General features: G+C 42.4%; 1 protein-coding gene across 1 annotated transcript in view; it reads left to right on the plus strand.

Annotated features, from left to right (window-relative positions):
- LOC128643729 (A-kinase anchor protein 6-like) overlaps positions 1-12,905 on the plus strand; it is a 195,691-nt gene that overhangs the window by 48,567 nt on the left and 134,219 nt on the right. The window lies entirely within an intron of this gene.

Consider the following 12,905-nt stretch of genomic DNA (forward strand, 5'->3'; position numbering starts at 1 on the left):
ATTTCTATTTCATAATTCTTTTAACTTGTGACCATACTCTCACTACTGGCCAAGAAGGAAATGGGAAATCACTTAATAACTTTGTGATCATGATATATAAGGTATATCATGATCTACTGGTAAATCATGAAATATCTTTTGGGCACACCTTGTCTAGAACTACCATTGAGGTAGGGAATAGAGTAATAGAATATGCAGTCTGTGATGTATTCATATTAATAAACGATCACTTGCAGACATATTCAATCAAGACTAACAATATACAGGAGGTATGTACAGTCATATAATACAGATAATATAATAAGTATAAAGATAAGGAAACAGCAACACTATCAAACCTATAAACTAATAGTAAAGTAAACTGGTGGTAAAGGTGAGAGAGTTATTTAGGATATAAAATTGTATGTTGTCATATGTTAATTTAAAACAGGATGGACATAGAAGTCCCTCCAACAGTCACAGGGTAATAAAGTAAGTAAAATATATTTGTATTAGTTAGTGAAGAGCATAGGAGAAGACAGGGCTGTTTTACCAATTAATAACATATGAATAAGCAAAAAGCAACTATCATCATATTGTTAACTATAAGTAAAGAAGAGTAAACACATTTACGTCAGCTTAGTCCTGCTATGCATGAATTACAAAAGTTCTAATTTTCTTGGGAGAAGAACAATATAGAAATTTACTTACAGGTCTGTCCAAAGGAGAAACTGTCCATTTATAGTTGGCCCATTTGGAAGATTTAACATGAACTGGAGCCATTTTAGCTGGAGGCTACCTAATCTGCATCAGGTCACGGTAGAGGACATATTCAGAAGTCAAGTCATGAGCCTGTTATTCTAGTTTAGAAAAAACCCTTTCTCTTGCAAGGTGTATCCAGTCCACGGATTCATCCTTACTTGTGGGATATTCTCATTCCCTACAGGGAAGTGGCAAAGAGAGCACACAGCAGAGCTGTCCATATAGCTCCCCCCTAGCTCCACCCCCCAGTCATTCTCTTTGCCGGCTCTGGCAGCAGGGCCTCTCTACTGGAGGGTAAACTGAATGTGGTGTTAGATTTGTAGTTTTATATCTTCAATCAAAAGTTTGTTATTTTTAAATAGTACCGGTTTGTACTATTTACTCTCTGGCAGAAATGTGATGAAGAATTCTGCTGAGAGGAAAATGATTTTAGCATGTTGTAACTAAAATCCATTGCTGTTCCCACACAGGACTGAGGAGTACCAGAAAACTTCAGTTGGGGGGAACAGTTTGCAGGCTTAACTGCATTAAGGTATGTTTCAGTCATCTTTTTTCTAGTCAAGACAAGATAATGCTAGAAGACTGACAAGAATACCCATGTGGGAAAGGTAAGCCATGTTCTGAGACTCAGTATAGAACTCAAGGCTTATTTAAGAGGGCTCAATAGGCTGGTTGACACTGTTGCAGGGCAATCGATTATTTTATTTAACAAAATACTGATTATAGACACTTTTTAAACACTTTTGGTGTGTTTATTACAGGGTTTTTATTCCACATGGCATTATTTTAGTCACCTAAAATGGGGAATCTGAAGGCCTCACAACTCCGGAGTGGAGTGGGAGGGGCCTAATTTCACGCCTCAGTTGTGCACTTAATCCTGACAGATTGTTCATGCTGCTTCACATGGAGGGTTCAGAGACTGTTTGAGGACTTCCAGAGGCTTGCTTTTCACAAAACTAATCCCTAAGGGCAGGTAGGGCCACAGCAGGCTGCTGTGGCAAGGTGCTGTAGTTTATTAACCGGTTGTAGGCTTTAGACTGCTCCGGTTTGGGCATTAAAGGGTTAATCAGGCTGAAACTTGTTGTGCAATCATATCGAAGCATTAGGCACATACTGTGAAAATTTCAAGTGATTTAGTTCATTTTTCACCGTTTTGTAAAATTGTGTGCGCTTTTTATTTCTTAAAGGCACAGTACCGTTTATTTCAAATCCTGCTTGTGTATAATACTAATCTGTTAAACATGTCTGACACTAAGGAAAAGCCTTGCTCTATGTGTCCCAAGTGCACTAATGTGTCTATACACTTCAAAGATCATATTGTGTCACTTAAAAATATAGCCCTAGATGATTCTTTGACTGAAGGTAATGAGGATAGTCCGCCTTCCTCTCCCCATGTGTCATCACCAGTTACGCCCGCTCAAGCGATACCTAGTACCTCTAGTGCATTGGCACCTATTACATTTCAACAACTAGCGACAGTCATGGATAATTCCCTTGCGGCCTTTCTATCCAAACTGCCAGTTTTCCCTAAAAAGCGCGATAGCTCTGTTTTAAGAACAGATGAGGAGCAGTCGGAAGCTTTGGGAGGTTTATCTGATGTACCCTCACAACACTCTGAAGTAGGGGCGAGGGATGTGATGTCTGAGGGAGAAATTTCTGACTCAGGAAAGGTTTCTCAGCGGGCAGAATCAGATTCACTAGCATTTAAATTTAAATTGGAACACCTCCGCGTATTGCTTAGGGAGGTTTTACCAACTCTGGATGATTGTGACCCTATGGTGGTCCCAGAGAAATTGTGTAAAATGGACAAATATCTAGAAGTCCCTGTATACACTGATGCGTTTCCGATCCCTAAGAGGGTGGTGGATATTGTTGCTAGGGAGTGGGAGAGACCAGGTGTACCTTTTGTTCCCCCCCCCTATCTTTAAGAAAATGTTCCCCATAACTGATCCCAGACGGGACGCGTGGCAGACAGTCCCTAAGGTAGAAGGGGCAGTTTCGACACTAGCCAAGCGCACAACCATCCCAATTGAAGACAGTTGTGCTTTTAAAGATCCTATGGATAAAAAGTTAGGTTTACTAAAGAAAATATTTGTCCAACCTATTGCCTGCATTATTTCTGTAACTACTGCAGCGGCTTTTTGGTTTGAGGCACTGGAGGAGTTGCTCCAGAGGGAGACTTCATATGACGAAGTCATGGATAGAATTAATGCTCTAAAGCTGGCTAATTCTTTTATCACAGATGCCGCTTTGCAATTAGCTAAGTTAGCGGCGAAAAATTCTGGTTTCGCCATTATGGCGCGCAGAGCGCTTTGGCTCAAGTCATGGTCAGCTGACGTGTCGCCCAAAACAAAATTACTAAATATCCCTTTCAAAGGAAAGACCCTTTTCGGGCCCGAGTTGAATGAGATTATTTTGGATATCACCGGGGGAAAGGGCCATGCTCTCCCGCAAGATAGGCCTTTTAAGGCTAAAAACAAGGCTAATTTTCGTTCCTTTCGCAACTTCAGGAGCGGTCCTGCTTCAACCTCTGCAACCGCAAAGCAAGAGGGTAACGCCTCACAGCCCAAGGCAACCTGGAAGGCTTTGCAGGGCTGGAACAAGGGTAAACAGGCCAAGAAGCCTGCAGCTGCTACTAAGACAGCATGAAGGGGTAGCCCCCGATCCGGGACCGGATCTGGTAGGGGGCAGACTCTCTCTCTTCGCTCAGGCTTGGGCAAGAGATTTTCCGATCCCTGGGCATTAGAGATTGTTACTCAGGGATATATTCTAGAATTCAAGGACTCCCCTACAAGGGGAAGGTTCCACATTTCTCGTCTGTCTACAGACCAGACAAAGAAAGAGGCGTTCTTACGCTGTGTAGAAGATCTACTCAAGATGGGAGTGATATATCCAGTTCCAATTACAGAACAAGGACTGGGTTTTTACTCAAACCTGTTTGTGGTTCCCAAAAAGGAAGGAACTTTCAGGCCAATCCTGGATCTAAAAATTCTAAACAAATTCCTCAGAGTTCCATCATTCAAGATGGAGACCATCCGGACAATCTTACCTATGATCCAGGAAGGTCAATATATGAGTACCGTGGATCTAAAGGATGCGTACCTACATATTCGTATCCACAAAGATCATCATCAGTTCCTAAGGTTCGCCTTTCTGGACAAGCATTACCAGTTCGTGGCCCTTCCCTTCGGGTTGGCCACCGCTCCCAGAATTTTCACAAAAGTGCTAGGGTCCCTTCTGGCGGTATTAAGACCGCGGGGCATTGCAGTAGCACCTTATTTGGACGACATCTTAATACAGGCGTCGTCTTTTCCCAGTGCCAAGGCTCATACGGAGATTGTTCTGGCCTTTCTAAGGTCTCACGGGTGGAAGGTAAACATCGAAAAAAGTTCTCTGTCCCCGCTCACAAGGGTTCCCTTTCTGGGAACATTAATAGACTCGGTAGAAATGAAAATATTTCTGACGGAGGTCAGAAAGTTAAAGCTTTTAACTACTTGCTGAGTTCTTCATTCCATTCCTCGGGCATCTGTAGCTCAGTGCATGGAGGTAATCGGATTAATGGTGGCGGCAATGGATGTAGTCCCTTTTGCTCGAATACATCTCAGACCACTGCAACTGTGCATGCTCAAACAGTGGAATGGAGATTATGCAGATTTGTCTCCTCAGATACAACTGGACCAGAAAACCAGAGATTCTCTTCTCTGGTGGTTGTCTCAGGATCACCTGTCTCAGGGAATGTGCTTCCGCAGACCGGAGTGGATCATTGTCACGACCGACGCCAGTCTGTTAGGCTGGGGCGCGGTCTGGGACTCCCTGAAAGCTCAGGGCCTATGGTCTCGGGAAGAGTCTCTTCTCCCGATAAACATTTTGGAACTGATAGCGATATTCAACACGCTTCAGGCATGGCCTCAACTAGCGGCGGCCAAATTCATCAGATTTCAGTCGGACAACATCACGACTGTAGCATACATCAATCATCAGGGGGGAACAAAGAGTTCCCTAGCGATGAAGGAAGTAACCAAAATAATCAGGTGGGCGGAGGATCACTCCTGCCATCTATCTGCAATTCACATCCCAGGTGTAGACAACTGGGAGGTGGATTTTCTAAGTCGTCAGACTTTTCACCCGGGGGAGTGGGAACTCCACCCGGAGGTTTTTGCTCAGCTGACCCAGCTATGGGGCATTCCAGAATTGGATCTGATGGCGTCCCGTCAGAACTCCAAACTTCCTCTCTACGGATCCAGGTCCAGGGACCCCAAGTCGGCATTGATAGATGCTCTAGTAGCGCCTTGGTCCTTCAATCTGGCTTATGTCTTTCCACCGTTTCCCCTTCTCCCTCGTCTGATAGCCAGAATCAAACAGGAGAAGGCTTCGGTAATTCTAATTGCGCCTGCGTGGCCACGCAGGACTTGGTATGCAGACCTAGTGGACATGTCATCTGTCCCACCTTGGACACTGCCAATGAGGCAGGATCTTCTAATACAGGGTCCATTCAAGCATCCAAATCTAGTTTCTCTGCAGCTGACTGCTTGGAGATTGAACGCTTAATTCTATCTAAGCGTGGTTTCTCTGAATCAGTTATAGATACTCTGATCCAGGCTAGAAAGCCTGTCACCAGGAAAATGTACCATAAGATATGGCGGAAATATCTTTGTTGGTGTGAATCCAAGGGTTACTCGTGGAGTAAGATTAGGATTCCAAGGATATTGTCTTTTTTCCAAGAAGGATTGGAGAAAGGCTTGTCAGCTAGTTCCTTAAAAGGACAGATATCTGCTCTGTCTATCCTTTTACACAAGCGTCTGGCAGAGGTACCAGACGTTCAAGCATTTGCTCAGGCTTTAGTCAGAATCAAGCCTGTCTATAAACCTGTGGCTCCGCCATGGAGTCTAAATTTAGTTCTTTCAGTTCTTCAAGGGGTTCCGTTTGAACCTTTACATTCCATAGATATTAAGTTATTATCTTGGAAAGTTTTGTTTTTGGTAGCTATATCTTCTGCTCGAAGAGTTTCAGAATTGTCTGCTTTGCAGTGTAATTCACCCTATCTGGTGTTCCATGCAGATAAGGCAGTTTTGCGTACCAAACCTGGTTTTCTTCCTAAAGTTGTTTCTAATAAGAATATTAACCAGGAAATCATTGTTCCTTCCCTGTGTCCTAATCCAGCTTCAAAGAAGGAACGGCTATTACACAATCTTGATGTGGTTCATGCTTTGAAATTCTATTTGCAAGCAACCAAGGATTTCAGACAAACATCATCCTTGTTTGTTGTCTATTCTGGTAAGAGGAGAGGTCAGAAAGCGACTGCTACCTTTCTTTCCTTCTGGCTGAAAAGCATCATCCGATTGGCTTATGAGACTGCTGGACAGCAGCCTCCTGAACGAATTACAGCTCATTCCACCAGAGCTGTGGCTTCTACATGGGCTTTCAAGAATGAGGCTTCTGTTGAACAGATTTGTAAGGCAGCGACTTGGTCTTCACTGCATACTTTTGCCAAATTTTACAAATTCGATACTTTTGCTTCTTCGGAGGCTATTTTTGGGAGAAAGGTTTTGCAAGCAGTGGTGCCTTCCGTTTAGGTTACCTGTCTTGTTCCGTCCCTTCATCCGTGTCCTAAAGCTTTGGTATTGGTATCCCACAAGTAAGGATGAATCCGTGGACTGGATACACCTTGCAAGAGAAAACAGAATTTATGCTTACCTGATAAATTACTTTCTCTTGCGGTGTATCCAGTCCACGGCCCGCCCTGGCAATTAAGTCAGGTTAATAAAAATGTTTTGTTTAAACTACAGTCACCACTGCACCCTATGGTTTCTCCTTTTCTCCTTACCTTCGGTCGAATGACTGGGGGTGGAGCTAGGGGGGGAGCTATATGGACAGCTCTGCTGTGTGCTTTCTTCCTGTAGGGAATGAGAATATCCCACAAGTAAGGATGAATCCGTGGACTGGATACACCGCAAGAGAAAGTAATTTATCAGGTAAGCATAAATTCTGTTTTTTGAGGATGCAAAAAAGTAATATTGTGTATACTCTATATAGCCTGAGTTGTTTGACCATTTTCTTCACATATCTTCTGTGTCTGCGCCTGATAACTGCATCAGTCTTTATTGCAGTATCATCATAACTTTGAAGAAACTGTACGATGGGGGAGCCATCTCCACAATCTAGCAGTGTGACTGTAAAGTCCAACTGTGTGACTGTTAGGTTGTAGACTGCCTTATGGGGTGTCTTGGGTTGTAGAGTGTTACTTACTTTTTTATATGATAGGAATCTTAACTTGTGTATATATATATATATATATATATATATATATATACTGTATATATACAGTGTATATATATATATATACTGTCCACCTCATCACTGTTAGGGCTAAACCCTGTATCTAAAGAACCCAGACTTGCAAAGATTTCCATAGGCTTTTGATTCTGTATTGTTGGTGAATGTCCATCAACTTTTCTTTCGCTTATAGAGAGCATGTTGGATTTAAATGTCAAGAATTGTTTGTTTAAAAGATTCAGTGATTCCTGTCCCCACATGTTTATTGTTGGTATTGCCGCCACCAAGCCTCTTATGAATTTGGGCACAGTTTTCGGTATGATTGACAATACTGTGAGCTGGTGGTGGTGTCTTATTTTGACTCAGAGAGGCTGTTTACCCAGGCTACCTGGGGGGGGGGTACGCAGCCTAATAAATAGCCATCGCTATAGGCCTAAGATACCTGTTCAGTAGCTATGGAGTCATGAATACAGCAAATGTAGAAGCTACGAGATCCCCAGGATATTGTATACCCGAAGGATAACTTTTCTTTTAAAGATGCCTAAGAGCCAGGTCAATAATCAGCAGATTAATTGATTTTCTTCAGGAGCTCCTGAAAGTGCGACTTCTCAGACTCCCTTTATGGTCACCCCCCAGAAATTGATCTTTTTATGAGATAAAATGCTTTCAGTGAGGCACAGAGAAATTATTTTTATTTGCATAATTTTAGAGATTAAAATAAATTTTCAGTAATCACAAACTGTTCCACTGATGACCAAGATACAGAAATCATTGTTTGGTATATATTACACACCAGTATAATTCATGCATTTTTTACTTTGTAGAGACAATTCACTGAAATGTCATATACAGTGTCTAAACATAAGTTTATCTTCCAAAATAGAGTTGTGACACATCATGTTCTCCAGCTCATATCATATCAGAGCAACCATGTAAGTGCAGGCCAGGCTTTCAAAAACATTCCCCCCATGAAGACTAGATAACTACGCTTGATTTTGTGCTCTACCTTGGTATGGATCTTCCTTCATCAGCATTGCAGCTGGCTACTTTGACTTCATATGTATCAACATTTCAGTTTAGACAGATGGAATGTGTTCATCTGTGCTTTTGTGTTAGATTTGTTTGTGATTGCGGGTGTATATCAGCTGGAACATTGACATCTCAATTCAGACATGTCTTCAGAAAAATGTATTGTAAAATGTAATAAGCTTTAGCAATAATCAAGTAATTTTCATTTCCTCTTGATAGATGTTATCTTAACAAAGCATACTCTGTTTGGGGTGTAATTAAACCACTACAAATGTGTTTGTTCTGCACATTGTTTGATCTATAAAAGTTGAAATAACCAAAGGAATATTTTTTCTTTCTTGATTTAATGTAGTATCTGATGCAATTTGTATCTTATTCTTAATTGTACAAACTGTCAGGAGAAAGAACACATGATAGACTGATATGTGCAGCAACAAAGAGTTTTACTAGAGGAAGAAAGTGACAGAAGGCTGGAGGAAGATCATGGGAAAGAGGGAAAAAGAGCAGGCAGGGATTTACTGGCAAGAAGAGGAACAGATAGGGCAAGTGAAAGTAACAGATATTCATGAGAAAAAAATTGGATAATGGGATGGACAGCAAGGTAGACAGACAATTGGAAGTATTATTTACAACTAAAAGGAAAAGTTGGGGACAAGATGACTGGAGAGAACGTTGCAGATGATGAAATGTGCAGGCTGACAGGTAAAACAAATGAAGATGGTGGAAAGGACATGCTAACTGGAGGTCGAGGTGTAGATAGTTAAAAGCGAGAAAGACAGGAGGTAGATATGTAAATTTTGGATTGGACTGACTGATGGGTGGTAGAGCTATAGATAGTGGAAAGAACAGACTGACAGGTGGTAGAGCTGTAGATGGTGGAAAGAACAGATTGAGATGGGGCAGAACTGTAGATGGTGGAAAAATCAGATTGAGATGGGGCAGAGCAGTAGATGGTGGAAAAACAGACTGAGATGGGGCCGAGCAGTAGATGGTGGAAAAACAGACTGAGTTGGGGCCGAGCAGTAGATGGTGGAAAAACAGACTGAGATGGGGCCGAGCAGTAGATGGTGGAAAGAACAGACTGATACGGGTTAGAGTTTTATATAGTATATATGACAGATTGACAGGAGGACAAGCTGTAGATGTTGGAAAAAGCAGACAGACAGAAGGCAGAGCAGTAGATGGTGGAAAGAACAGACTGACAGGGGTTAGAGTTGTAAATGGTATATATGACAGATTGACAGGAGGTAGAGTAGTAGATGGTGGAAAGAACAGACTGACAGGGGGTAGAGCAGTAGATGGTGGAAAGAACAGACTGACAGGGGTTAGAGTTGTATATGGTATATATGACAGATTGACAGGGGGTAGAGTAGTAGATGGTATATATGTCAGATTGATAGGAGGTAGAGCTGTAGATTGTGGAAAGGACAGACTGACAGGGGGTAGAGCAGTAGATGGTATATATGTCAGATTGATAGGAGGTAGAGCTGTAAATTGTGGAAAGGACTGACTGACAGGGGGTAGAGCAGTAGATAGTATATATGTCAGATTGATAGGAGGTAGAGCTGTAGATTGTGGAAAGGACAGACTGACAGGGGGTAGAGCAGTAGATGGTATATATGTCAGATTGATAGGAGGTAGAGCTGTAGATTGTGGAAAGGACTGACTGACAGGGGGTAGAGCAGTAGATAGTATATATGTCAGATTGATAGGAGGTAGAGCTGTAGATTGTATATATAACAGACTGAAAGGAGGGAGAACTGTAGATGGTGGATAGGACACATTGACATGGGGTAGAGCTGTAGATGGTGAATAGGACAGACTAACAGAAGGATAAAGCTTTAGAGGGTGGAACGGACAGTGTGTCAGGAGGAAGAGCTGTGGATAGTAGAAAGAACATTTTACAGGATAAGCTACAGATGGTGGAAGGGATATACTGTCAGTAGAATAAGCTACAGATGGTGGAAGGGATATACTGTCAGTAGAATAAGCTACAGATGGTGGAAATCACAAACTAACAGGAAAAAAGCTGCAGCTGGTGGAAAGAACAAACTGACAGTAATATAACCTGCAAATGGTGGAACTGCCAGACTTATAGGGGTAAACCTGCAGATGGTAGAAATGTCATACTGATGAGGATAAGCTGTATAGATGGTGGGCATGACAGATTAAAAGGAGGTAGAGCTGTAGATAGTGGGAATGTCATAATGACAGGTGGAAGAGCTACAGAGGGCGGAAAAGACAGGCTGACATGACTGGGTTGTCATTTTTGTCTCCCTTTCTAATTAATCAGAAGTACCATGTGAAAACATTTGATAACTTAGATGCTTTGCAATCCATTAGAAGAGCCACTATTTCCATTAATAAAGCTGCTTGAATTGCATACAGGATATAATAGGTTTATCGGATTAAAGATGACAAATGTATGAGGTCAATGCAAAACTAAACTATAACAGGTAATACTGATGACTGCCTATAATGTCTAAATGCATTTAACCGTTAATATTAACATAACATATTAATCATAAATGTACATTATAAAGCCTGTATAAAGAAGTTTATAAGTTTCATGGTCTAAAAGTGTAATTTTAGTTATTTTTTTTAGGGATGTGCATATGTATGGAAATGGCTGCAGCTTGAAGCATTCAGCTCCGTATATTAGAGTAAATGTACAACACAAAAATGTCTAATAGAGAGATTTGTGTGTTGCATTTTTTATCTAATATAGCTGATGCCGAAATGAGCGGAATGCTGCAGACTATTGCTTTTTTCGGCATTCCTTTCACTAACTAATGACAAATGCTGAGAAAATGCACATCCCTAATATTTTTATTAAATCAAGGAAAGATCTTGTTTATTAACATGTAAACTGAGTATGTGCAAAACATTTAGAAAAAAGTTGTGGAAACACCCAAGAAATTCCTCTCGAAACAGGCAATAATGGACTTTTGAAGAGGTCAATGCTGTTGAATTTGATAAGTGGGTTTTCTAATGGATTGTAAAGACTTTAAATCTCAAAACCCAATAAAAAGCCACACAAGACACTTTACAGACCCTTGGCTGGTTAGAATTACTTGTAGCTAGTTTAGTCATAAATGTAAGCAGAAGTTACATTAGCTGTGACTAAAGGTTTTACTATTTTTGGAAATCCCAAATATTTTTAATTCATTCATTTATTCATCAATTTATTCATGCTAGGAAATAACAGACTAAGAGGTCTATTTATTATTGTGGGGACGGACATGATACGATGTAGCGTATCATGTCTGCCGCCCATCGATAAATGCAGACAGCATACGACAGCATTGCTGCGTGACTTACCCCCATCTCTGCGCTAGTTTGCATGCCGTTTCTCAGGGCATGAGAACCAAGCTCCCAGGGAAGCCTAGGGAAGTGCGCTCTCGTTACCACAATGCTTCCCAGCGTGCACTGGTATTACGCAGTAGAGCGCAAATATCAATTTCACAAAAGTGATATTTAGCTCTCCACGTGTAATCTGGCACTGCATGCTTTTTATAAGCCTTGTATTAAAGTTAATCCCTGCCTTCCTCTCATCTTGAAATCTGGCTTTTAATGCATTCTAGTACTGAGGTGTTAGCACATGTGCAACTCTCCTTCAGATAACTGCAGTGGCGGCACCCATATTTAGAGTGAAGTGTTCAGTGTCCCTTCAAGGGCCTCAATTACAGAGAATCCGGCTGTGTCAGACAGAAAATCCGGCTGTGTCAGACAGAAAATATGGCTGTGTCAGACAGAAAATCCGGCTGTTCCAGACAGAAAATCCGTCTGTTCCAGACAGACAATCCGGCTGTGTCAGACAGACAATCCGGCTGTGTCAGACAGACAATCCGGCTGTGTCAGACAGACAATCCGGCTGTGTCAGACAGACAATCCGGCTGTGTCAGACAGACAATCCGGCTGTGTCAGACAGACAATCCGGCTGTGTCAGACAGACAATCCGGCTGTGTCAGACAGACAATCCGGCTGTGTCCGACAGACAATCCGTCTGTGTCCGACAGACAATCCGGCTGTGTCCGACAGACAATCCGGCTGTGTCCGACAGACCATCCGGCTGTGTCCGACAGACAATCCGGCTGTGTCCGACAGACCATCCGGCTGTGTCCGACAGACCATCCGGCTGTGTCAGACAGACAATCCGGCTGTGTCAGACAGACAATCCGGCTGTGTCAGACAGACAATCCGGCTGTGTCAGACAGACAATCCGGCTGTGTCAGACAGACAATCTGGCTGTGTCCGACAGAAAATCTGGCTGTGTCAGACAGACCATCCGGCTGTGTCAGACTGAAAATCCAGCTGTGTCAGACTGAAAATCCTGCTGTGTCAGACAGACAATCCGGCTGTGTCAGACAGACAATCCGGCTGTGTCAGACAGACAATCCGGCTGTGTCAGACAGACAATCCGGCTGTGTCAGACAGACAATCCGGCTGTGTCAGACAGACAATCCGGCTGTGTCAGACAGACAATCCGGCTGTGTCCAACAGACAATCCGGCTGTGTCCAACAGACAATCCGGCTGTGTCCAACAGACAATCCGGCTGTGTCAGACAGAGAATTGGGCCGTTTCAGACAGAGAAGTCAGAATGTTTCAATCAGAGAATGGGGCTAATTCAGACAGAGATTCAAGATGTTTCAATCAGATAATCAGGCTTTTTCAGATAGAGAATTGGTCTGTTTCAATCAGTGAATCGGGCTGTTTCAGACAGAGGGGTAGATTTACCAATGTCTGTCCGACATGATACGCTGTAGCGTATCATGTCCGACAGACATCGCTGAGTGCCGACATCATACGATGTCTGCATTTATCATTGCACAAGCAGTTCACAAGCAGATTTGCGTCCAAT

This window comes from Bombina bombina, unplaced genomic scaffold (assembly GCF_027579735.1).
Source record: "Bombina bombina isolate aBomBom1 unplaced genomic scaffold, aBomBom1.pri scaffold_691, whole genome shotgun sequence".
NCBI lineage: Eukaryota > Metazoa > Chordata > Amphibia > Anura > Bombinatoridae > Bombina > Bombina bombina.